Genomic DNA, 27,763 nt, shown 5'->3' with positions numbered 1-27,763 from the left:
ATGAGAAAGACCCCCAGCAACATTGGCAAAATAGCCACTCAGCAAAACCCATCCTGGATTGGTGAATTGCAACAGTGTTAAAAATTGTAATAAACGATTGCATTGGGAGTTATACCTGATGTAAATGATGAGTTGATGGGTGCAGCACACCAACATGGCACAAGTATACATATGTAACAAACCTGCACGTTATGCACATGTACCCTACAACTTAAAGTATAATAATAATAAATAAATTTAAAAAAATTGTAATAAACGTGATTATTAAGCCACAGCCTTTTGGGGTGATTCATTACATAGTAACAGATAACGTATACAATGTTATAATTTGCATTTTTAAGCTTAAAAGTAGACCTATTTCTTTGTAATTGTGTTGTGGTTAGGGGTCAGTACTGGATCAGACTGCCTCAATTTAAATTCTGACTTCTCCCCATATTAGCTATGATTTGGGGCAAGCTAAAATGGGTTTAATAATATCTACCTTGTAAATTTGGGGGAAAATTAATTGAGCTGATACGTGTAATACATGGTGCTCAGAATAGAGTTAAACATTAAATGGATTTGTATTCTACCACATTATTAAATATATCTCAATGACCGTGATATGTCATTGCATAGGCATGACATAATTTAATCAGTCTCCCATTGTTAGAGATTTATGCTGTTTCCAATTCTTTCACTACTATAGAATATAGAATATGCAGAGCAAACACTCTCATTTCTATTTTTCAAAGGAGGAAACAGAGTGAAACTGGAAAAGGCTAAGCAACTTGCTCATGGTTAGAAGACAGTGGAGCTACGGCTGTAAATCCTGGATTCTCATTCCTAGGGCAGTGCTTGCCGGCACACCCAGCTTGAGCATTTGGCAATCTACCTGCATGCAGGTTTTGTCTGCTGCCTCTGGCATTGCATTGTAACCCTGTTTCCCTGGAGACTAGAGCTATCATGAGCAAGGAAAGATTTTTTTGACATGCTAATTTTTCTAAGTGATGGAACATTCTAAACTTCTCACTCTGCTTGCTTCAGCCTTCCCTGTCAGCCAGAGCACATCGTCTTTGGACTGGCAAAGGCATCCCTTGGTAGGGAAGAACTGAAGCCAAAAGTTAGAGACGGTGTTGTCTGATGGAGTGAGCTTGAGCCTGCTTCCAACAGTGCTGGCTTTGAGTTTCAGTTCTGCCGCTTGCTACCTAACCATATGACCAAGAAGAGGTTATGTAGCTTTCTGAGCCCCAATTTCCTCCTGTGTGAAAAAGCAATACTTATTCCTCCTCCTCTTCTCCTCCCTTTCCACCCATCCCATTCTTGTGAGGATTAAAGGAGATAATTGAGGTAAAGTGCCCGACCCAAGTGCTCAAGGCGGCCTAATTGTCATTGGATTCTTCGTATTAGTTGGGGAACCTCTAAGGAAGGTTTAAATTATTTTTTATCTTCCTGGTCTGGATAAAGTACAACCCTGGGAACTGAAAAACCTTTGGATCAGAAATCTGAACTTCTTTTGGTGCTCTCTGAGGTGTCAGGAAAGATGAAAATAAAAGTAAAAATTATTTCTCCAAATGGGAATGCTTAAGGAATATAGTTTATGCCAAATCATCAGCAGGTATAAAATCCTGACTTCTAACACACCCACCTGTCTGCCACAAATTCCCTCTCACTGATGCCCACTCAATTTTTACATGTGGTACTCAATGTCGCAATCATCCCCAACTAGGCAGAGTCGGTAAAGGAAGCAGGAGGTCATGTCCATGATGGTCACTTCTGTGGCCCGAGAATAATTTCTGCTTCATGGATCTTGGACTCTTTTCTCTGATAACCCACTTCATCTTCTTCAGGAGATGTCCTTGTGTCAATCAATGTCCAATCACTGCTATAAGTAATTTCATTTTTGTAGGACGTAGCCTTGAAGATGGCAAAGTAGTCTAATTTCAGTCTTTCGGGAATGAATTTAGGTTGATAGATGGTCATTTTGTTAACTTTTCATTTTATTTCTTCCTTCCTGTATTTTCCCTGACAGTTTCGTCAGCGTGGGGCTCAATCATTAAATTCAAGCGCCAATAAAGGCTGTTTTAACAAAGTCTTTTGCACTTTACTGAGAATATCATCATTCTTTATTTCTTCCTTTTCTTTCTCCCTCCTTTCCCCTTACCGTCTTTTCTACTCTCCTTCTTTTCTTTCCTTCTCTCTTCCTTCTTTCTTCACACACACATAAGATACTTCCTAGATGCCAAATCACATGTTGGAGGTGGGAGATGCAGTTTAATATGTAAGAGACAGTCTTTGCCCTTCAGTTTTCAGTTGTTCATAGCTTCAGAGAGGGGAAAAGCAAGTACAAAACAAATATTTATTGTCAATTGAAACTTATCCTATGCAGTAAGCCATTGGCTTTTAACAACTATGTGTTCTCATGTTTGCAGGTCTGCGAGAATATTCCAGCTTGGAATATTGTAGGGCAGGAATACTCCAGCGCTGAGCTCAGCTAGTCACCCCTGCTGTACCTGGCCAGTCAGCTGGGTTTGGCTCCAGGCTGAGAGCTTGGTTCAGGTCTATTCCCTGTGGGTTCATTATGCAGCCATGCTAAAGGGTCAGCAGCTACTCAGGGCATTCTCTTCTCATAATGGATCATAGGAGCACAGGAGTGCAAGCCCAACTGGGCAAGCACATTTAAGCCTCTGCTTCTATCATCCCTGCTAACATTTTATTGGCCAAAGTACATTGCATGGCCAAGCCCAGCCTCAGTGGGGCAGGAACCCATACCCTACCCCCCAACAGTGGGAGGGCAAGCAAGTGGATATTTGCTGAACAATATTTCCAGCAATCACAGGAGGAATCAGCAAAGGGATAGGTGTAGCACAGAGCACTAAGCAGGCACAAAGGCAGAGTGCCTAAAACAGTGTAATCAGGGAAGACATCTGAAGGAGGCAAACCTTCAGCTCTCAAGAAGTGAGTTGGGTGAAGGTAGAGGATTGTGTGTTCAAGGCGGAAGGAGTTGTTCACTTAAATGTGTAAGAGTGAGAGGTCACAGGGCCCATTCTGGTAGCCAGTCTTTTGAGCACCTATGCCAGGATGAGAAGAAATGTTCTTGGAAGGAAGGACAGAGGCAAAATCCCAATGTCATGCCTTCCAGGACTGACAATGAAGGAATCTGGTAGTCAGAGGTGATGGCAAGGCCAAAAATGGTGTTAAGCAGGGGAGGGACTATTCATGACTCCAGCTTGGAAAGATGGGCCCTTATGCGGGTGTTGAGTAGAGAAATCAGCTGGAGGGAGTGAAGCCAGTTGACCTACAGGTGAGAGATGAGAAGAGCAGAAAAGGAAGAAGAGAAAAACTGGATGAGGGATTTAAGTGAGAGGATCCTCAGGACAAAAGGATGGAGGTCAGGGGGAATTGAGAAAGACTTTGATGTCTCTGTCGTTATTATAGTTGTTCAAATAATTATTCACTGCTACTATTTGTCTTATGAGAACTCAGTGAGATGCCAGTGGATTTAAGATAGACCAAAAAAGAAAAGGAGACAAAGTGAATTTTGCAAGCCAGAGACTTGGAAATTCTGATAGAATTCAGAGGTGTGCTCCTCGATTAGGTTATAAAAGGATATGAACACTCAGCAATGATTACCATGAGGCATCACAGAAGACTGACTCTGTTTCTTTTCTAGGAGAGTGACTTGGTATGGGTGAAAGGACTAAGGTTTTGGAGGCAGACAGACCAGGGTCTGAATTGCAGTTTCAACACATCCTAGTTCTGAAACTTTGAACACATTTTTTACCACTACTCAGCAGCCGTTAATTGTACCACTCTGGGATTCAGTTTCCTCCTACATAAAATAGAAAAAAATGTACTCAATGTGGTTATCATGAAAGTGAAACAAGTTAATGAATGTAGAGTGTCCGAGCTCAGGGTTTTCAACTCTCAACAGGACACATCAAGTGGTTTACATGAATTAACTCCTTTAGTTTTTTTACTCTTTTCCGTAACATGCCTTCCCTCCTCATTTTATCCCTTTTAGATAATTTGAAGCTACCGAACTTCTTCATAACACAGGCCCTGAGCATGCCTCGGGGGTCTTCACCTCCGTTAGGACCCTTTCTCACCCTGATGTACAACACGGTCCAGTCTCAATCATTTCTCAATTTCTCACTGTATTTTAACCCCATGCGCCTCTCCAAGAAATCTCTCACTGGCCCTTTCTCCAACATGATTTTACTGCAGATCACCAGGTATTATGCCATGAAGGAGAAAGAAATGTGCAGATACAGGGCCTGGACAAAGTTTCCAGAATCTTCCAGACTTCTCAGCTATTATGCAGGAGAAGCCTCACTCCCTCTCTGAGACAGTTGGAACAGTCCCTTTGGGTTCATACTTCTAGCATTACCTTTTCCTTGAATGTGAGGGTCTCCAATTCCCTCTTCCGTGAGGATACAGAAAGAGCTCCTCTCAGCATTAAAACCTGAGAATAAGTGTCCCCTTCACTTAGCTAGGGGAATTCTATTTCCCACGGTATAGGAGAAATAGAATGAATTATCATTGGAATCATTTGAATTTAGATTCACATCTAAGCTGTGCTATTTAATAGTTATGCAAAATAGGTGACCTCTCTGCATCTCAGTATCCTCATCTGTAAAACAGCAATTAATGCCCACCTCATAGGATTGTAAAAGAGCTTGGATAAATAACAAATCTAAAGTGTGCAGTGTAGGTCTAGTGTGCCTCATTCTCTTGCTTCCTCAGTTTCTACCTTCGGAGGCCATTAACATCCCTGATCTTTTGAAGGCTGTCCTAGGTTGAGCTATAGGGCCATGTAACAGCTTCAGACTACCAGTCAGAAGCACCTGGAATTAGTTCTAACGCTCTGGAGTTGCTATCCAGGGCACTAAGTTGCAGATCAAATTCTTACCTCCTTGAGGAGTTATATTCAAATGACTCTACCTAAAGTACTATTCCCACTCATTCTTCCACATGACCATGTCTGTTTACTTTGTAACTCTTAGCACAATCCAGCACTACCTTGTTGACTTATTGGGATGGTATGTATTGGGTCAACTAGAATTTGAAATGCATGAGAGTGTGAGCTAGGTGGTTTCATTTTTGTTGTGTCCCAGTATTAGCAGACAGTAGATGTGTTATAAATATTTGGGGATGAATAAATCTGTGTGTGTGAGAGGAGCAGCCATGGGCATCCACAGTTCTATTCAGTTTTGACACTGCCAAACTCTTCCATCCATTGAACCAGGTCCTATACTTGGATAGCTGCCTTGGCTTCTCTACTTGGCTCACCATTTCCGGTGAGTATGTGGCCCTGTCCCTAAGCTGAGGTTGACTTGGTTAGGGTTGTGATACTCTGCTCAGATCTTGCCACGCTCTTTCCTTGGTGAGCTGGCTTCTGAGTCCTGAAGCCTCACCACTATCTGGAATCTTGCAACACCAGCAGGGGTGACCAAGTGGAACAGCCTGATTCCTTCTTGAGTTCCTTTAGCTATAATTTGTCTGCATGTGCTCCTTGCCAGAGGGCAGCTATGGCCAGAAATCAAACTGGAGTTTAGAAACTATATGTTTCCCAACTGCTTTGATAGAACCAGCCTTAGGAGCAAGTTCATGGCTGCTTCTTTTTGCTTCTTTTTCAACTTTGGGATCTTTGTGGTCATCGTCACCATCATCACTATCATGACCACCATCACTGACATTATCACCATATTCACCACCAACATCATCATCATTATCACCATACTCACCAATAAAATCACCATCATCACCAACAACTTCATCACCATCATAATTATCATCATCATTATCATCACCATCACCATCATTCTTATCATCATCAACATCATCATCATCATTGTCATTATTTGTATAGCATAGAGGCTAAGAACTCAGTTTCTTTATCTAGATTTTCTCCACCACAAGCTCTGTAAAGTTGGGCCCACCACGAAGCCTGTCCTTACGTTCTGATCTATACGGTGAGGATGATAATAATTTTACCATAAGACAGTTTCATAAAGATCTAACAAAAATACAAGACAGGCAACGAGTACAGTGTATACGGTAGGCTCCTTATTTGTGTCATTATCATTAATATTATCGCCAATAACATCTCACTACTATTTATTATATAAGAACTTTTACTAGAAATCAGGTACTGAACTTTGCTGAACTGTTCCCATTTATTCGTCAGTATGTAGAGAATTTCTGCTAAATGCTGGGCATTATTCTGGACCCTAGAATGATGTTTTCTCTAGTAGTGAACACAGTACACAAGGCCTCCATTCTCACAGAGCTTACATCTCATGAGAAGGAACAACAATGAGCAACCCCCTAACAATATTTTTATCTGAAAGAAAATTACTCCTATTTAAATTAAAAAAAAAAAAAGCCTGGAGAGAAGAGGATTTAAGTGCCCAGCCCCTGCCCTGGATACTCCTGGCATTTTCTTTCATTCTGCCAAACCATGAAGCCAATGGCCCCAGCGTTTTTTTTATACCTATTAGGTTGGTGTAAAAGTAATTGCTACTTTTGGAATTATTTTTAAATGGCAAAAACTGCAACTACTTTTGCATCAACCTAATAGCTTGACCAAATTACCTTCCTGAATCTGTCCCCAGAAGTCTTCTTCCGTTCTGCTCACTCTGTCTCTCAGGATTCCCTCCTGACCTCAGAAATTCCTCTGGGCTGCTTCGGAATGGAGGAATAGCTGAGTCTCTGATGAGTATCTTGCTTTCCTCCGTGCACAAAAATATACAATGCTGGATTATCTCCCTCAGTAGGAACAGCGTGTCTCCTCAGCGAAGGACAATTTTCAGCTAAGTGCATCTTATTTAAGGCTCTAAGAATGGCAGTTTAGGCAAATGCAGGAGGAGAAATGTATATGAAAACTATCCATTGAAAGCCTGTGGCTAAATATATCAACTGCTGAGAGATTGTTTCCAGGTAATAGTGCACAATCACCACTCTCCTGTAACAGTAGCATCCAGGGAGGAGGCAAAAGGCTTTGGGGTTTTATTTGTTCTCATTGATTTTCTTTATAGATCAGTTTGATACTACATGTTATAAGGTTAATTTTGGATGATTAACTCCTCCATATTGGGATATTTGATTTAGTTCCCCTTTCTGACACTTTCTCTCCATTGATTTTCAATATTGCACTTTCAGAGAGGGAGGTAAAAGGCGTCAGCAAGGGCTCACGGAGCAAAGCTTGGCTCCCCCATGGCTGCCCCGTCTCCCACCCAAATATTCTCCTTAGGCAAAGAGAAAAATGTGTGGTTAGTTGTGGAAACCCCTGCCTTCTGCTGGTGTGGGCAGGGGCTGCTCACCCTGGGTACACCTGAGCAGGTCCAGGTAGCACTGAATAAACACAGGAATTTCAGAGTGCGTTCTATCTGGGTTTGAATTCCAGTCTTGTCATTTACCTGATGATTGACCTTGGAAAGTCATGTTCACTTGGCTTAGGTTTCCTTACCAATAAACATAAAAGCACCTGCTCCTTTGGTGCCCAGCATCCTGTTCTGCTTCTTCTGGTACCGGCACTCTGGCCCCTTTTAATGTGCTGTGGTGCCTCACACCTTCGGCCTTTTGGACGTGATGTCCCTTATGTCCCTTTGCCTTTTTTTTTTTTTTTTGAAATGGAGTCTCGTTTTGTTGCCCAGGCTGGAGTGCAGTGGGATGATCTTGGCTCACTGCAACCTCTGCCTCCCGGGTTCAAGCGGTTCTTCCGCCTCAGTCTCTCAAGTAGCTGGGATTACAGGCACGTGCCACAACGCCCAGCTCATTTTCGTATTTTTAGTAGAGACAGGGTTTCACCATACTGATCAAGCTAGTCTCAAACTCCTGACCTCAGGTGATTTGCCTGTCTTGGCCTCAAGAAGTGCTGGGATTACATGGGTGAGCCACCTCACCCGGACCCTCTGCCATTTTTACACTCCCCTCTCAACAGCCAAACCTCCCCACCCCCCACTCCTCTCACTGGCTCCCACCACAGCTGACTCCTGTTCAGTGCCAGGATCCTACTTTCTTCAGGAAGCCACCTCTCTTCCACTGGACCATGTGTTCTATGAGGCAGGAAGGACATCGGTCTTAGACAACAGCACCCAGCATAGGCCCCGACACATTGCAGATCCATACTGATCTGCAATGAATAATTGCAATGAATAATTATGGAAGAGCAATGAACAATTATGGAATATGACTGTAGATTGTGTGTGTGGCCAGACATTTGAATTCCATGGTGATGCTCCCCAAGATTCTGGCAGTGGCACACATGTGAATAACCTCTTCTTGGCTTGGCCTAGCTTCTTATCTCCTTCCCATTACCTTTCTTCATTAACAATCCATTCCAGGTACTCTTTGTCTTTAGCATCCTCCTGGTTCTCAGCTGGGATCCCTACACTCCATTCCCTCTGCTTTCTTACCCCAATGAGTTGTGATGAACAAATTGGAAACTTCAAGTGCTCCCTTCAATCCTGTTCTAAAAATCCTAGAGCTGGAGTTCATCAAATAATAGCAACAGCTAATACTTATTTGGACTCTGATTATGTTCCAGGCACTTTGAAATGTGTGTTTCCTCCTTGAATCTTCACACAACCCTGAATGTTAGGTAATATCATTACTTTCATCCTCAGGTAATAGACGGTGACTCTAAAGCCTAGAAAGGTTTAACATCTTGCCAAAGCTCATAAAGCTAGCAAGTGGGTGTGGTTAGGATTCCACATGGTTTATCAATGTTCTGTACTGTCTTTTAGCCAAAAGAATGGACACTTTGCCCTTTCTTCCACCATCCACAATCTTTCACCATCTTCCTTTCCATTTTCAAAGAGCGTAGGTCTGTTACTCATACCCTCAACACCTTTTCTGGCTCTTTCTTCCTCCGGCCCAGTTCAGATGCTAGATACTTGGTAATGTCTCTCCAGTGTCTGTCTTTGACTTCTGGTTCAGACCACGGGAATTCCAACCTGGTTTTTGGCTTCTGTTCAGAACTTGTCTGGCCCACCTGCATGTAACCCTGGTCATCATTCAACTCAAGGTGATGGCTATTCTCACAGTTCCTCCTATCTGACCCCTTGGATACCAAATCCACCTGCTTACACTTATTATACCTCCATCCATACCCCTTAGGACTGGGAGAATTTGTCTGTAGCTTACCTGCCCTGAACTCCCTTGATTGCCTGTATGGGTACCCTTTTTCCTGCTAGGCATTCTAAACAGACGTCACAGACTCTGAGTCTTATTATGAAAAGAGCAATTATGATAGAAGTAAGAGATAACCATCTGCCATGTACTGAGCAAAGGGATTCACATACACTAACTCATTTAACCCTCCCCCTTTTGACATTCTGTGAAATAGAGGTACCATAAGTCTGTGTTAAAGGTGAGGGGCTGAAATTCAGAGAAGTAGAAACGATGGCATGTTGTATGTGGCAGAGCCTGGTTTAAACTCCGACCCCTAAGACTCCTAAGTCTGTACTCTGTGTTACTGTCATCTGAACCTAAACAGACCCCTGCCCTAGGGTTGGGGCTCCCGTGCCTCTCCTGACCCCTTCTGCCAACTCCTCAACTCCAATGAGCATTATCTCTGCTCTGGTGTCATCTTCTCTGTTCTTAGACCACACTTTTCCAACCTGAAGGACATGGTCTGAGACTTCTCCTCAATTCCACTGCTAAAGTGCCTCTTATTCCTGTGAAGGAACAAGCTAGAACTGACAGAGTGACAAGGTTGGGGAAGTGGCTGTTTCCAGAAACTCCTGGTGGTTTAGGCCATTGCCTATGCCCTTTGCTATCTTGTCACTGGTTTGTTCTCTGGCCTGGTCATTGGAAGCTCACTAGGGCTTGAGTCCTTTCAGTTTAGGGGTCATCGCACTCTTCCCTCTTCTCAACGCTTCCTTCCCTAACACCATGGACAGATGACACCTCTTTCTCAAACATTCACCAGATTCAATCAGCGGTAAAATATTTTTGGGGTTTGTAGGTTTGTAGAGTTCCTCCTTTGTGCCCCAGTCTCCACTTAGTTGTTCTTAGCAGAGTTGGAAAGGACCAAGTAAGAAGAGGCAATCACAAAACCACATGGTAAGGTGTTAGATAGACCTGAGTTCAAATTTGAGCTCCTTCACTTACTCGCAACACATCCCTTAAGGAACTTAATCTGTTTATCTAAGTCTCAGTTGCTTCATCCTGGGAGGAGTAGGGAAGAGAGAGCATGAGACAGTACTTACCTTGTAAGGTAGTTGTGAGATAATGCATATAAAAGTATTCATCTCAGTGACAGACACATAAAAAGGGCCCAATAGTAATATTAATAAATGGTGAAGATGATGATGATGGCAGTGGTGTTGATTGTGTTGGTAGTGATAGTGGAGGTGGTGATAGTGGAGGTGGTGATGGTGGTGATGATGATGGAGATGGTAATGACGATGGTGGTAGTGATGATGGAGACTGTGGTTGTGATGGTTGATATTGAGTGTCAACTTGATTGGATTGAAGGATGCAAGTTTTGATCCTGGGTGTTTCTGTGAGGGTGTTGCCAAAGGAGATTCACATTTGAGTCAGTGGGCTGGGAAGGGCAGACCCGCCCTCGGTGGGCACCATCTAATCAGCTGCCAGCATGGCTAGAATACAAAGCAGGCAGAAAAACGTGAAAAGACTAGACTGGCCCAGCTCCCAGCCTACATCTTTCTCCCATACTGAATGCTTCCTGCCCTCAAACATTGGACTCCAAGTTCTTCAGTTTTGGGACTCAGACTGGCTCTCCTTGCTCCTCAGTTTGCAGATGGCCTATTGAGGGACCTTGTGATAATGTGAGTTAATACTTTCTCTCTCTCTCTCTCTCTCTCTATATATATATATATATGTGTGTGTGTGTGTGTGTGTGTGTGTGTCTATATCCTATTAGTTCTGTCCCTCTAGAGAACCCTGAATAATACAGTGGTCATGGTGATGATGATGGTGAAAATGGTGATGGTGGTAGTGGTGATAATAGTAGTGGGTAGTGGTTGTGTGGTGATGGTAGTGATGATGATGATGGTGTTGATGTAGGTAGTGATAGTGGAGGCAGTGATGCTGAACATGATGGTGATGGTGGACATATGATGGTGGTGTTGGTGATGGCAGAGATGGTAATGATAATGGTGGTGGTGGTGATAGAGATGGTGGTCATGGTGGTGGTGGTGGTAGTAATGATGATGGTGGTGTTGATGGTGTTGGTAGTGATAGTGAAGGTGGTGATAGTGGAGATGATGGTGATGGTGGTGATGATGACGGTAGAATGGTGATATTGATGGTGGTGGTGGTTGTAGTGATGATGATGGTGGTGGTGATTATGGTAGAAATGGTGATGGTGGTGGTGGTAGTTATGATGATGGTGGTGGTGATGATGGTGGAAATGGTAATGGTTGTGGTGGTAGTGGTTGTGTGGTGGCAGTTATGATGGTAATGATGGTGGTAATGGTGGTAGTGGTAGTGGTGGTTATCAGGGTGGTGGTGAACACAGAAGGAATCACAGCACATTCTGGAAACAGCATAGAATTGAGAGTCAGAGAAAGATACTTAGTGAGAGTTTCCCAGGAGAAATGATTCCTAAAACAAGTTTTCAAAGTAAGTAAGAACAAGAAAAAGGGTTGAAACAGGGAGGTGGGTCAAAAGTAAAAGGATTTTCTACTCAGGGGAAGATATTTTGCAAAACATGAGAAGGCAGAGAAACCATGTAACAGGCAATGCACACATCCTCAAAGGCCCTGAAGCAGGGGTGGATACCTTGCAGAATTAAAACCTTCTTTTAAGTTTTTAATCAAAATCTGAGCCTTGCTTCTCCTTCTCTGAGGTTCCTATTTCCAGCCCCTGAAATCACTCAGAAGACATCACACCTTTTTTTCTGGACTTATATTTCTTCTCTCTGAACTCAGAACTGGTTCCAAGGCCCTCCTCTCCAGGGCAAAGATGTGCAACTTTTCTAAAAACTTCTAGGTTCTGACTTCAAATGTTCTCACCCACTTGGTTGTTTACATTGGACCTCTGTTCTTGACCTTGATTTCTGGAATGTTCCTTAGGGGAAGTTTTTAGTGAGTCACTTTCTTCCCACTATAATACTGGCACAGACCAGGGTGTCTTTCAATGCAGTGCCTCCATGTTGCACAATTGCATGGGGGCACATTCACCTCAAGGAGTTGTGCAATGAATGGTTGGCCTTCTTTGAAGTCTTCAAAAGACCAATATTGACTTGTGAACCTGTTAGGACTGAGTTCCCAAGACCACAAAAATTGGTCCCTTAATGCTCCCCCACTTTTCAAACCACAGTACCAGCCTGACCTAGTCTTTATTTATGAGCAGTTATTTGTGCTGAATTAGGAGTGTTAGCATGATTCCACTCAAAGCTTAAGAAATTGAGGTCGCTTGGCTTCTAATCAGATTTTAGTCTCGAGCTGGGAGTTGTAAAGAATTCCTCCCCAGAGTGTCATCTCGGAGAAGGCCCAGAGTGTAGGGAAGACAGCAGTAAATTGTGCACCCATGCAAGTGATGATGGAATGGACACTGCCCAAGGTCCAGGAAAGCAGAGTCAGAATTGCAGACTAGACAGTCAGGTAGGGAGCTTATAGCTAGCAAATACCTTCTTCCCCAAGGTCACAGTTCTCATCATTGATAGCCTCAGGCTTATGCCCCACCCGCAGAATGACATTCCCATTTGAAATATAAACTCTGGGATCTACCCAGAGTAATGATTGCTTTACACTGGCTTCATCATAGAGATGAAAAGTTGATTGTAACAATGTCTGGAACTTGTTTTGTCTGTTTCAAATGTTTACTTTCTGGGAAACTAGCCCTCTTTATTCTCTGGGCTTATGATTTTAGCAGTGCCGAGCCTTTCCCCTGACTCTGGGAATAGGCATATGACTGAGACCAGAGCCTGTAGGGTTTGTACCCTTGACATTGCTGGAGCTATCGGTAATGAAGTTATCCCCCTCCCTGAGGTTCTCGCTTTAAAGAGAGTCTAACTTTAATCTTTGCCTCCACCTAGAGAATGCCCTTCTGAGAATGACGATAATAGAGAAGGAAGCGGATTTGATCATTAGAAAGACACTTGTTAACACAGAAAATTTGGCTCCCACGGTTCCACCCTTCATATGCAGATCCATGCGCAGTTCTATTCCTCCGGAGTACTCACATAGAGCACCAATAAGTTAATTTCTATTTCTATTGGAGACAAGTCAGGGAAGGCATTGCAGATTGAATTGTGCTTACTCCTTGCTTGCATTGAAAGATTGCTAGGACACCATTCCTAAACTGAGGACAATTTCCCAGAAAACGAGAAAACAGGGAATGAGAGAAGAGTCTGCAGGTGGGGTGAACTCTGGGTGCCGAGGAAACCTGGCAGAATTCTGAATTTGATTTCAAAAAGAGGCAGTGATGTAAGATCCTGGCAATTGTGGGGTCAATGGGTGACACTGTAGGCCAACTTTTGATGATGTTAACATTTCAGTTACTTGTCTTTCTGAAATGTAACTCCTACTGCTCCGCAAACTTTCAGAAAAGTCTTTTACACACATATAACTAGGTTAATGGTTTGGGGACCAATCAAGGGCTAAAAAAGTTGTTCCACCGAAGAGTCAATGAACAAGAGACACCCAGGTGAGCTGAGATAGTATTGGTGTGAGCTTGAGACTCTACCAAGAATGATTCTGCAGTTTCCTTAGATGTTAAAATGATAGGAGAATGTTGCTCTTATGCTAATGATTGGAAAAAGCCATATCATCTGTATATTAACATTTTTTGAAGCCCAACAGAGAGTTTAGGTTTTTAAAATATACATATGTATAGGCTGGCTGGGCGCAGTGGCTCATGCCTGTAATCCCAGCACTTTGGGAGGCCGAGGCGGGCAGATCACAAGGTCAGGAGTTTGAGACCAGCCTGGCCAATGTGGTGAAACCCCGTCTCTACTAAAAAAAATACAAAAATTAGCCAGACACGGCAGTGTGCACTTGTAATCCCAGCTACTTGGGAGGCTGAGGCAGAAGAATGGCTTGAACCCAGGAGGAGGAGGTTGCAGTGAGCCTAGATTGGGCCACTGCACTCCAGCCTTGGCAACAGAGCAAGACTCCATCTCGAAAAAAAAAAAATCATATATACGCATTGTGTGTGTGTATATATATACATATATATAGCATATATGTGTGTGTATATATACATATATATCATACATACATATATAGCATACTTAGCATATATATGTGTGTGTACATACACACACATATATACACACACACACACACACAATATATATATATATACGCTACTGAATTCCAAAAGGAAACAAGCCTCTTTGAGGACAGATGGGACATACAAATGATTACATCTTTTGCAGAACATTGGGAAGGGGTGGTCACCATAAAAGATAATACGAATTAAAAAAAACAAAGTATTTTAAAAATTCTTAAGGATCAAGTCAGGGAAGGCACGACAGCTTAGAATCCTTGGGTGTTCTCCAGATGTAAGGGGAATCTGTCTGTATTAATTAGTTTTTTTTTTCTTTAAATAAATGGCTAAATAAACGTTTGCAGGCTAAATAAATGTTTTTCTATCACACAAAATCAGAGACTAGACTTTTTATCAGACTTCCACTATAAGAAATATTAAATAAAATTCTTCCCACAAGAGAAATATGATACCAGATAGAAAACTGCCTATTCATAAAGGAATGAAGACCACTGGAAAAGGTAAAAATGTTAGTAAAAGGCTGGACATGGTGGCTCATGCCTGTAATCCCAGCACTTTGGGAGACCAAGGCAGTAAGATCGCTTGAGCCCTGGGCTTCAAGACCAGTCAGGAAAACATACGGAGAAACTGACCTGATCAAAAAAAAAAGTGAGAAATATAAAATACAGTGTTTTTAAATTTTTAATTCATGTAAAAGATAATGGATTGCATAAGCTAAAGGTCATTTTAGTGCATAGTGTATATAAGACAAGTATAATAAAGTTTGCAAAATATGTAAAAATATGTACAAAAAAGAAAACAAAACAATTTTTTTTGTCATTAACATGGATGCAAAAATCCTTAACAAAATTTTAAGAAACAGAATCCAGCAGTATATAAAATGAAAAGTATATGATAAAGTGGAGCTTATCCTAGGAAGGCAAGATTTCTTTCTCAATTAAAAATCACAGGGCCAGGCGTGGTGGCTCACACCTGTAATTCTAGTACTTTGGGAGGCCGGGGCAGGTGGATCACCTGAGGTCCGGAGTTTGAGACTAGCCTGGCCAACATAGTGAAACCTCTTCTCTGGTAAAGAATACAAAAATTAGCGGAGCGTGATGGTGGGCGCCGGTAGTCCCAGCTACTCAGGAGGCTGAGGCAGGAGAATTGCTTGAACCCAGGAGACAGAGGTTGCAGTGAGCCAACACGGTGCCACTGCACTCCAGCCTGGGCAACAGAGTGAGACTCCACCTAAAAACAAAAAACAAAACGAAACAAAAACAAACAAACAAAAATCACATAGGCTGGGCTCGGTGGCTCACGCCTGTAATCCCAGCACTTTGGGAGGCCGAGGCGGGTGGATCATGAGGTCAGGAGTTTGAGACCAGCCTGGCCAAGATGGTGAAACCCCGTCTCTACTAAAAAGTACAAAAATTAGCCAGGCGCAGTGGCGGGCACCTAGAATCCCAGCTACTCAAGAGGCTGAGGCAGGAGAATCTCTTGAACTCGGGAAGTAGAGGTTGCAGTGAGCTGAGATTGTGTCACTGCACTCTAGCCTGGGCAACAGAGGAAGACTCCGTCTCAAAAAAAAAAAAAAAATTACGTAACATAATACATTCTATTAATAGCCTAAAAATGCAAGATTATGTAAATAGATGTCAAAAAATATTTACTGTGGGATTTTTAACATATGTAGAAATAAAATGCTCAGCAACAATAGCACAGTAGCCTAGAAGTCAGAGAGAGAAAAATGAAAATATTCAGTAGTCAAGTTTTTGTACTATATGTACAGCACTGCATTACCAGTTGAAGGCAGATGGTGGTAAGTTAAACATATACAGTATAAATTCTAAAGCAAATGCAAAGCTAGCGAGAGGGAGAAAGAGAGAGGGAATAACTCGATGAAGGAGATCAAACAGAACATAAAATCTTTGATTAATGTAAAAGAATGAAGAAAGTGAGAAAAGAAGGATGATGAACAGATGGGATAATTAGAATAAAAATTGAAAAATGATAGATTTTTTTGACCACAGCGTATTATATTAAATGTATAATTCTGCTAGTGATTTCACCACTCTTCCCTCATTTCTTAATTTATTTTTTATGTTTTTTAGAGGGAGTTTTGCTCTTGTTGCCCAGGCTGCAACCTCCACCTTCCAGGTTCAAGCGATTCTCTCGCCTCAGCCTCCTGAGTAGCTGGGATTACAGGCACCCACCACTAAGCCCAGCTAATTTTTTTGTATTTTTAGTAGAGATGGGGTTTCACCATGTTGGCCAGGCTGATCTTGAACTCCTGAACTCAGGTGATCCGCCTGCCTCGGCCTCCCAAAGTGCTGTCTGGGATTACAGGCATGAGCCACTGCACCCGGCCCACTCTTCTCTTAATAATCAATTTAACGATTAGGGTGAGAGTCAGTTAGGAAACCAAAATGACCTCATTGTCAATTACACAACACTCCATCCAAGAGCATGAGAATACACATTTTCAAGTCCACACAGAATATTTTCCAAATATGTATTCTGGAACATATAATAAGACACTCAATAAATACAAAAGGATTCAAATTATGTGAAATGCAGTCTTTTACCACTCTAGAATTGAATTAGAAATCAATAAAAGAAAAATATTTCAAGAATCTCCAAATTATGGAAGCTGAATGACACACTTTTAAAAAATTATCCATGGGTTAAAAAAGAAAATTAGATAATATTTTATATGTATGAAAACAAAGCCAAACATGTCAAAATTTGTGGGATACAAATAAAGCAAAAATTAGAAAAAGAAATGTATTATGCTATACGCCTGTATTAGAAAAGAAAAACGGTCTCAGATAAATGCTTTAGCTTTCACCTTTAGAAAAGCTAAAAAGACAAATTAATTAAACTAAGTAAGCACATAAAAGGAAATACTATCGATTAGAGAAGAAATCATTGAAACAGAAAACAGAAAAGCATAGAAGAAATGGATAAAGCCAAAAGCTGGTTCTTTTGGAAGACTATTGTAAGTGATAAACTGTTACCAAGACTGACCAGGAATAAAACAGAGAAGTCATCAATTACAAATAACAGCAATAAATAAAGATCATGACAGATCTTATACACATTAAAATAATGATACAGGCTGGGCGCAGTGGCTAATGCCTGCAATCCCAGCACTTTGGGAGGCTGAGGCGGGTGGATCACCTGAGGTCAGGAGTTCAAGATCAGCCTGGCCAACATGGTGAAACCCTGCCTGTACTAAAAATACAAAAAGTTAGCCAGGCGTGGTGGCACATGCTTGCAATCCCAGCTACTTGGGAGACTGAGGCAGGAGAATTGCTTGAACCTGGGTGGCAGAGGTTGCAGTGAGCCGAGATTGCACCATTGCACTCCAGCCTGGGCAACAAGAGCGAAACTCCATCTCAAAAAAAATAAAGAATGATTTGAAATAAAACAAAAATTCTATGCCAATAAATTTGATTACTTAGACAAAATTTAAAAAATGTATTTGACATAAACTACCAAAGCTCACTCAAAACAGATAACCTCAACAGTTCTACTTTCCTTTAAAAAATTGAATTTGTAGTTTAAAATCTTCCAACACAGAAGTCTCCAGTCTCAGATGGTTTCACTAGCAAATTATGCCAAATAGTTTTGGAAAAAAATTATACCAATTCTACACAAAGTCTTCCAGAAAATTGAGGGAGAGGGAACACTTCTAAACTCCTTTTATGGGTTCAGCATTACGCTAATGCCAAAACTAGAAATAACACTACAAGAAAAACAAACTACAGACCAAGATCCTTAATAAACACAAATAAATTTTAAATGAAAGTTTGCAAACCTAATCATCAATATGCAATAAGGATAGTATATGATGACCAAGTAGTGCTTATCCAAGGAAGAAAAGGCTGGTTCGAAATTAGAAAATCAATCAGTGTAACTCACCACATAAACAGTCCAAAAAAATTCATGAAAGGAATAAGAATTGATAAAATATACTTTATTAAAATTAAAAAATAAAACCTCTTGTTCTGTGAAAGACAATGTTTTTACTTTTAAAATTTGTATGAGGAATATTTGCCTTTCTGTTTTAAAAATAGACTTCATTTAGAGTTTTAGGTTTACTGAAAACCTGTAAAGATAATAGAGTTCTATATACCCCATACCCTATTTCCTCTCTTTAATATTAGTGTTTTACATTATTATGGTGTATTTGTTACAATACCAATATTCATACATTATTATGAACTAAACCGAATACGATTCAGATCCCCTTAGGTTTTATTTAGGGTCCATCTTCTCTTTCAGGGTACCACGTAGGATATTACATTACCTTTAGAAGCGCTACATATTGTGGTCGCCCCTGGAGTATCGTTATATTTAGGCTCTCTCAGACAATGGAGCAAGGAAATAAATGTGTGTACATTAGCCTGAGTACTTACATGTATCTGTAATTATGTCTGTGTGAAGTAATGTGCATCCACATTAAACTCAATGTAAATTCATACTGACGTCTCTAACTCTAACCCATTACCACACAGATAACTCTCACCTCCCCTTGCTGATGTGTGAATTTCCACTCCAACAGTGAGAAATCCAGCTCCCGTTACCTGCTGCCCATTTATTTAACCGTTCAGTTCTCAATGTGCTGAGAGTTTTTATCATGAACGGGTTTTGGACTTTGTCAAATGCGTTTTCTGCTTCTATTGATACGATCATGTGATTTTTCTTCTTTAGCTTGCTGATGTAGTGGATTACATTAATTGATTTTTGAACGTGGAACTAGTCTTGCATACCTGGACTAAATGCTACTTGACTGTGCTGTATAATAGTTTTTTATACATTGTCAGATTCAATTTGCTAATATTCTGCTGAGGATTTCTGCATCTGTGTTCATGAGAGATGTTGGTCTATTGTCTTTCCATCTTGTATTTATCTGGTTTTTGTATTAGGGTATGAGATAGGAAGTGTTGCTTCTGCTATTTTTTAAAAATAGATTGTGGAGAATTGCTATCATTTCTTCCTTAAATGACTGGTTGAATTAAACTTTCCTCTATGGAACAATTATCGATTATTATTAAATTTTGTTAAAGATATAGGCCTATTGAGATTATCTATTTCTCCTCGTGTGAATTTTAGTATTTGCATCTTCCAAAGAATTAGTCCATTTTATATAAGCCTTCAAGTTTGTGGGCCCAGAGTTGTTCATAGTACTCCTTTATAATCCTTCTTATTTCTGTTAGGTCAGTAATAATGTCTCCTCTTTTGTTCTTGGTTTTAGTAACATCAGTAGCCTTTTGTTTTTTTTTTTTTTTTCTTGGTCAGTATAGCTAAAGGTTTGTCAATTTTGTTTATTTTTTCAAATGACAAACTTTGTTTTTGTCTATCTTCTGTATTTATATTTTTCATTCTCTTTCCTGTATTTTTCTTCTAATATATATTATTTCCTTACCTCTTTTTGCTTGGAGTTTAGTTTGCCTTTCCCTCATTATTTTCTAGTTTTTTAAGGTGGCAGATTAGGTTATTGACTTGAGATCTTCTTTTTTGAGGTAGGTGTTTAAAGCTGTTGATTTCCCTCTGAACACTGCTTTTGCTGCCTTTCATGGATTTCGTTATTTTGTGTTTATATTTTTATACTCATCAAAGTATTTTCAATTTCCCTTGTCATTTCTTCTTTGATATATTTGTTGTTTAAGGTTATGTTGTTTAATTTCTGCACATTTATAAATTTTTTAGTTTTCTTTCTGTCATTTATTTTTAATTCTATTCTATTATTAAGTGATAATACAAATCCTAGATTTATACTCTTTAAGTATTGTCTTATACAGTCCTTAAATTGGAGGGAAAATGGAGTTGCAAGCAAAAATTCATTTGTACCGTCTTTCATATTTGTCTAAGTTGCTACTTTTCTTAGTTCTTTTTTTTTTTTTTTTTCTTTTTGAGATGGAGTCTCACTCTGTCACCAGGCTGGAGTGTGGTGGCACAATCTTGGCTCACTACAACTTTTACCTCCCTGGTTCAAGCGATTCTCCTGCCTCAGCTTCTTGAATGGCTAGGATTACAGGCATGTGCCACCACGCCCAGCTAAGTTTTGTATTTTTAGTAGAGGTAGGGTTTCACCACGTTGGCCAGAAGGTCTTGATCTCCTGACCTCGTGATCCACCCTCCTCGGCCTCCCAAAGTGTTGGGATTACAGGCGTGAGCCACCACGCCCAGTCCCAGTGTTTTTTATTACATTATGTGGAGTTGAGTACTAACTAGTATCTAGTTAATTACTGTCTTTTCATTTCAGCCTGAAGGAGTTTTTTCTTCTTTTTTTTTTTTTCCTTTTTGGCATTTTTTTGTATGGGAGGTCTAACAGCAATGAATTACTTCAGTTTTTATCTAGGTATGTCTTCATTTCTCGTTCATTTTTAAGGAATAGTTTTGCTGAATATGAGATTCTTGATTTACAGTTTTTTCTTTCAGCATTTTGAATATGCCATTTCACTGTCTTCTGGCCTCCATAGTTTTCGATGAGAATCAGAGATTTATCTTATTGTGGATCCTTCTACATCGTAAGTCATTTCTGTCTTGCTACTTTCAAGATTTCGGTTTATCCTTGGCTTTCACCAGTTTTCTTATTATGTGTATTGGTGTGGATCTCTTCGAGTTTATCCTTCTTGGAGTATGTTGAGATACTTGGGTATGTGAATTAATGCTTTTTCATGAAATTTGAGGTTTCAAGCCATCATTTAATTTTTTTTCTTTATTCTCTCTTTTCTCTACTTTTGGAACTCCATTATGCATATGATAGTATACTCTTTGGTGTCCCACAGGCCTCTGAAATTCTTTTCACTTCTCTTCATTTTATTTTCTCTTTCTTTTCCTCAGACTGGATAATTTCAATTGGCCTATCTTCATTTTGCTGATTCTTTCTTCTGCCTGTTCAGTGAATTTTCATTTTAATTATTGTATTTTTCAACTCTAAAAGTTTTAGTTTCTTTTTTATAATTTCAATTTATTTATTGATAATCTCAAGTTGGTAAAGCATCATTCTCATACTTTCCTTTTTTCTTTAGGCCACATTTTCTTCAGGTCACTGGTATGTTTAAAATAGCTGATTTCAAACTGTTGTCTAGAGAGGTGAATGTTTCTGCCTCCTCAAGCGCAGTTTCTATTGTTTTGTTTTTTCCCTGTGTATGAGCCATACTTTCTTGTTTCTGCATGTCTTGTAATTTTTTTATTGTTGAAAACTGGGATTTTGGATATTATAATGTGTCATCTGGGAAAATCAGATTCTCTCTCCTCCCCAGGCTTCATTGTTATTGCTGCTTATTGTTGATGCTGTCTAATGAATTACTTCTGGAAAGTTTATATTCTTTGTTATGTGTGGCCCCTGAAGTCTCTGTTCCACTGAGTTAGTGGTCAGCTAATGGTTGAACAGAGTTTTCCTTAAATGCCTGAACTAAAAATTATTTGTCTTTGCCATGTGGTTCTTGGGGTGGGGGATGCACACCTTTGACAGTCAGGAAGTTTACAATTCTACCTTACCATTTACTGATTGCTTCTACAGAACCTTAAGGTCACCAGAAGAGAGTTTAGAGCCTTCTCAAATCTTTTCTGAGTAGGCACACAGCCCTGAGCTGTGTATATGTGGCCTTCCAGATTCCCAGAAACATGTTGGAACTTTTCAAAGTCCTTAAGCATATCTCATCTCGCTACTTCTATTCTGAAGATTTTTAGTTGGTGTTATTATTTGCCACGCTGTTATCTATTGCCTCAAGCAGCAGCAACCTAACATAAGACACTAGTTTATAAATGTTTCTGACAAATCCCTTTCCCTCTCAAAAGCAGGTTTAGCAGGAGGCTGGCTCTATAAAGACAGGAGTTTTGAATTGGTCCCAGAGAGCTGCTAGACAGGTAAGAACAAATAATGAATTACAATTCTTTGCTAATGATGTCTCATCTCTCTTTAGTATCAGGAGTGTGGCCTTATTTTCACAGCTACTGTCAAGACTAAGTTCACTGTTCTTACTTACCATGAGCATTGTTCTTTGGTTTTAGTGTGTTTGCTTGTTTTTTGAATAAGCACTTTGCAGGTTTCTGCAAGCCTTTGGTTATTTTACAGAGTTCCGAAAAAAAAGCTGATTCTCATAGGTTTTTTCAGGGGTTTTGTTGCTTTTCCAGATGAGTGGAATTTGGAGTTCTTTACTCTGCTATTTTGCAGATGTACTACAGTTTCTTTTGAAGTCAAATATGCATTTACTCTAGGAACCAGCAATCCCTCTCCTAGATGTTTTCCTAAGAGAAATAAAGATTTAAATTACAGAAACAAATCTGTACACGAATATTTATGTTGGCTCTATCCATATTCACCTTAACCTGGAAATCATCCACATGTCCTTGCACTGGTAAATGGATAAACATGTGACATTTCCATACAATTAAATATTACTCTCAACAATTAAAAAGGAACAAGTTATGGATACACACATTAGCAAGATGAATCTCAAATGCATCATGCTAAGTGAAGGAAGACAGACTCAAAAGGCTACATTCAACTTATATGACGTTCTGGAAAAAGCAAGATTATTAGGCCAAACAAAATCAGTAGTTTCTATAGTTTGGGGTTGGGATGATCAGTTTTTAGAAAGGATCAGAAGAAATTTTTAGGGGGTGCTTGAGCCATTTTTCTCTCTTGATAATGGTGATGGTTATGCTATATATACACATACAGTGTTTGTCAAAACATACAGATCTATACAACTAAAAATAGTAAATTGATTGTATTTAAGTTAGGTCATAATTAGAAAATGACTATAAATATAAAAACCCACAGCAATGAAAAGGCAAAGCCACAAGCACCTCTGAGAATACTAACTCTTGGAAATTTTGGTGAGTCTATTGACCCCCCATAGGACAAGGTTGGCACATTGGAGGTAATTTTCATTCATTCATAGGTAGAAGCATGACCTCAGATTACTTCTGGATGTAGAAACCCAACTAAGAATTGGGTGAGAGGCAAGGGTCTGATACGTTTTTGCTCTGAGAATCCATGTTAAACTGTGTGGTACAGTCTGTTTTTCAAAAAACTGTGTGCTTTTCACCACTGGTAACAATTTGTTTGTAATACTTTTCATAGCTGAACCACATCCAGCAGTGTTGTGACATTCCAGGACTCACCTTGAGGCACAAGATGCCTATGGAGGCTTCTGGAGAGTGTAGGTCCCCGGAGCCTCCTGTTCATACTCGTGTCATTTTACAATGAGAACAGTCCTGAAGGCATCCTTGACAATTCCTGCTAGAACTCAGGGAGGCAAAGGTGAGGGATACATTTTGTGACTGTGACAACGTGCTACTCCTGATTTCTCCAAAGCCAGAGTCAAGGCCTTTGATTTTTCCAGGGAAATAAATATTGACGATCTTATTTCCTACACCAAAGCTCTGCCTGGAGAATTCCTTAGAGGCTCTCCCTCACTCTGCAAGTTTCCCGTGTCTCTGAAATCCGGAGCCTGTGGGTTTAGCACTCTCTCTCTGACAGATGGAGCTTGCCATGCTCCAGGGGTGAGTTCTGGATGAGCTCACAGATTCACGTGTTATGGGTTGAGATCTGGGAAATGTGATCTCCTAGCTGCAATAACTGGCTTTTGTTCTTTGGAAAACACAACCTTGGAATCGCAATGGGTTCCAGGTCTGTGAGGCAACTGCAGTTCAGCTGATCTAGACTTGTTCAGCTGGCTGACTCTGCACCAGGCCACAAGTGAGCTAGACTTGGCTTTGGTGAGAGTTTGGGTTTACTCAGTAATTTGTGTCTCACCTTCCTGTCTCAACAGCTAGCGGGGCCTGTTTGCATGGCAAATTTCCAGAGCACCAGAGCCAAGCCAAAGCACACAAGCATACTTAAGGTCTCTTTTTGTGTCCCATCTATGAATATCTCCAGGCAAAGTAAGTCACGTAACTGAGTCCAAAATCAATGAGGTGAGGAAATATACTCCTCCCACAATGCTTTAAAAGTCCAAAGTGTTACACTACCCAGATGAACTCAGGCTATTTATTTAACCTCTTTTTGCTTCAGTTTTCTCCCCTAAGCCTGTGAAAATTGCTTCTGACCCAACAGTGTTCCCTGTGAAATTTAAATGAGATACAAAGCACTTGGCCCATTGCCTTATAGTAGATGTTGAATACATGCATTTTTCTGTATTCTATTTATTCATTTAGCAAACATCTGTAGTGGGATCCTTTGACACAGAACTTTAAAATAACTATTATAAAGAGCTTCAGGATGTTGGGGAGAAAGTGGGAAATTTTAATAATAACCTGTCCTTTAGTGAAAAATGGGTTTGCAACACCCAAATATTTCTCTTGAAATTCAAATTTAATTAAACCTGTCAAGATGTTCATTACCAAGGTCAGGTAGCCGAAAAAGTAATGGTACTCTTGAGATAAAATTACCTTGGAGATGGAAGTTACAAAACTGTTGTCTAGTCTGAAAGTACATGGTGGTTTTGAGTCCCTAAGGTGCTAGCTACAGCAATTTGTCTCAGTCTAGTCCTGTTTTGCCATAGAGCATATGCAGGAGATTAGCACTCAGGGAAGGCTTGTCTTGCTTAAAGCTTGAAGGAAGATGGCACTGGGAATGCACCACTGAAGTGGCTGGATCTTGCAGATGAACCACAGCTCTATTTGTTGGATTACAATTATTTCAACGGCTGACAATAACAAGCCTCTGGTTTTGTTCCCAACAATGGTGTGATGGCTGGGCGCAGTGGGAGGTCTGTAATCTCAACAGGTTGGGAGGCCAAGATGGGAAGATTGCTTGAGCCTAGGAATTCACCACCAGCCTAGGCAACATAGTGTTACTCCATCTCTACAAAACATAAACAAAACAAACAAACAAAGAGAGCATTAGCTGGGCATGGTGGTGAGTGGCTATAGTTTCAGCCACTCGGGTGGCTGAGGTGGGAGGATCACTTGAGACTGGGAAGTTGAGGCTGCAGTCAGGCATGATCACTCCACTTCACTCCAGCCTGGGCAACACAGCAAGAGCCTGTCTCAACAACAACAATAAAAAAACCAAAAAACAATGGTGTGATGGTAAATTCAGGAAGAATCAGGCTTTATAGTTGTCACTAAGACTTTCAGCCTGACTTCCTAAGGCAGATGAGCCCCATTTCTAGCAGTGAGACATCCAGTGCCTTTGAAGGTAAACAAGCATTTCACATAGACTTGCTGATAATAAACAGAGTGCCCAGTTAAATTTAAATTTCAAGATAAACAACGAATATTTATTTTTAACACTTGGTAATTTTATACTAAAAAATTATTCATTCTTTACCAACTTGAATTTGAAATTCAAATTTAATTAGGTATTTTAAATTTGTATTTGGTAAACTTAGCAATCCTAATTTCAAAATATCTTTGGACAAATTGAGGTAGAGGAATTTCAGGAAGAAAGAAGTATGAACAGCTGGAAATGCACTAAGCTTGCACATGGGACTTGAAGGAGTCATAGTAGGGATACCTAAGTGGTTTAGGGAAGCTGGAGAAGAAGACTCTGAAGTGTGTGACAGTTAAGGAGAGACCCCCAAAATACAGAATTATTGAATGAGAGGTGAGGGTGGGTATGGGCTACTGTGCAGGAGGAGGTAGTGATCAAGGCAGCAAGAACATCATGCACCGTTATATGAAAATGAGAAACAGGACAGCATGTTCAAGACATGGAATTTTTTTTTTTTTTCTTTTTTTTGAGTTGGAGTCTTGCTCTATCACCGAGGCTGGAGTGCAACGCCATATTCTCCGCTCACTGCAACCTCCGACTTTTGGGTTCAAGCGATTCTCCTGCCTCAGCCTCCCGAGTAGCTGGGATTACAGGCACGTGCCACCATACCCAGCTAATTTTTGTATTTTTAGTAGAGACGGGGTTTCACCATGTTGCCCAGGCTGGTCTCGAACTTCTGACCTCAGGTGATCCACCCGCCTCGGCCTCCCAAAGTGCTGGGATTACAAGCGTGAGCCACCGCTCCCGGCCATGACATGGAACAATTTAGATGTGGATAGATTGTAGAATGCAAGAAGGAGTGCTGGTAGGTGAAGTGAGGAGAGGGACAGGGGCTAGATCTTCTCCAAGGATGCTCTTAGCAAAATCAAGACATGGCTGTCATGAGCACAATCAAGTACAGTCACAGATGCAATCTCATTGATCCCCACAATGACGTTGGGTGTCCTCTTAGGCAGGAAAACTGTAACCACAGAGGAGAAAAGATGGTATAACAATGGCCTCCACTTAATGGATGTTTGTCATGCAACAGGTACAGTGCTGGGGTTGTCGTACACATTTTTTTTTTTTTTTTTTTTTTTTTTGCTCTCACAACAGCACTATGAGCTAGAAGACATTATTATCCTCATTTTACATTTGTGAAGCCTGGGGTGCAGAGGTACAGTGTCTTACCTAATGCCATGCATTTGTGTGCAGGGTATATGACAGAGCTCAGCAGCCTCACCCGAGTGACAATGCCTCCCATTGAATGACACCTAGCCCATCCAGTCCCTTTTTCCTGTGTGAAGCATAAATGCAGAGGGCACAGGGGAAGGAACAGGGTCTCCAAACTGCAGGTCATTATCCTCAGCAGGGTTTGGCAATCTTCCTGGCTTCTTAGGTAGCCTGAGATGCAGCCGAGAACCAGGAAGGCTGGGGAACTGTGTGACTTCTTGGTGATGGATGAATTCCTCTTGCATTTTGTGATCCTATATATTCTTAAAACCCATTTAAAACAAGCTAAGTGATCTCTGAATGTCTCATCTTTAAATCCTAGGAGACAGAGCTCCTGGATCATTACAGTCCCTTGGGTTTCTCAGCAAGCTAGCTCTCTGAAATAAGAATGGGCTTTCTCAAATAACAGCATTGTAAATTGGAGTTAGACTCACGTGAGCTTCTTTAACCTGTAAGGGAATCGACTAATTACACTCTACATTAAATACTAAGCAGAATATTTACTGTTCATTACCCTGATCTTCCAATTTCCAACAACACTGTGAATACCATAACTCTTATAACACAAAAACTCTTCAATCTCTCTGATAGGGCAGAAATCAGCTGGAATTAGTTTAGGTAAAGCTTAATTCAGTTCACCTTCCCCAATATTTTTGAGAACCAAACCAGTGGTCAGGACAAGAAGGGATGACAGAGACTCAAACAGAGTGTTCCTACTTCCTAACACAATTAAATATTTTATTACTATTGTCAACCAGAAGCCTGGTATCTTAGTCCCTTCCAGGTGCTATAACAAAAATACCTTAGACTGGGCAATTTATAACAACAGACATTTATTTCTTTTTTTTTTCTTTTTTTTTTTTTTTGAGACGGAGTCTCACTCTGTCGCCCAGGCTAGGGTGCAGTGGCTGGATCTCAGCTCACTGCAAACTCCGCCTCCTGGGTTTATGCCATTCTCCTGCCTCAGCCTCGCGAGTAGCTGTGACTACAGGCGCCCGCCACCTCGCCCGGCTAGTTTTTTGTATTTTTGTATTTTTTAGTAGAGACGGGGTTTCACCGTGTTAGCCAGGATGGTCTCGATCTCCTGACCTCGTGATCCGCCCGTCTCGGCCTCCCAAAGTGCTGGGATTACAGGCTTGAGCC

The sequence above is a fragment of the Macaca mulatta genome, chromosome 20 (assembly GCF_049350105.2).
Source record: "Macaca mulatta isolate MMU2019108-1 chromosome 20, T2T-MMU8v2.0, whole genome shotgun sequence".
Lineage (NCBI taxonomy): Eukaryota > Metazoa > Chordata > Mammalia > Primates > Cercopithecidae > Macaca > Macaca mulatta.
The sequence above is the reverse complement of the archived record's forward strand: the minus strand, read 5'-3'. Positions refer to the sequence as shown.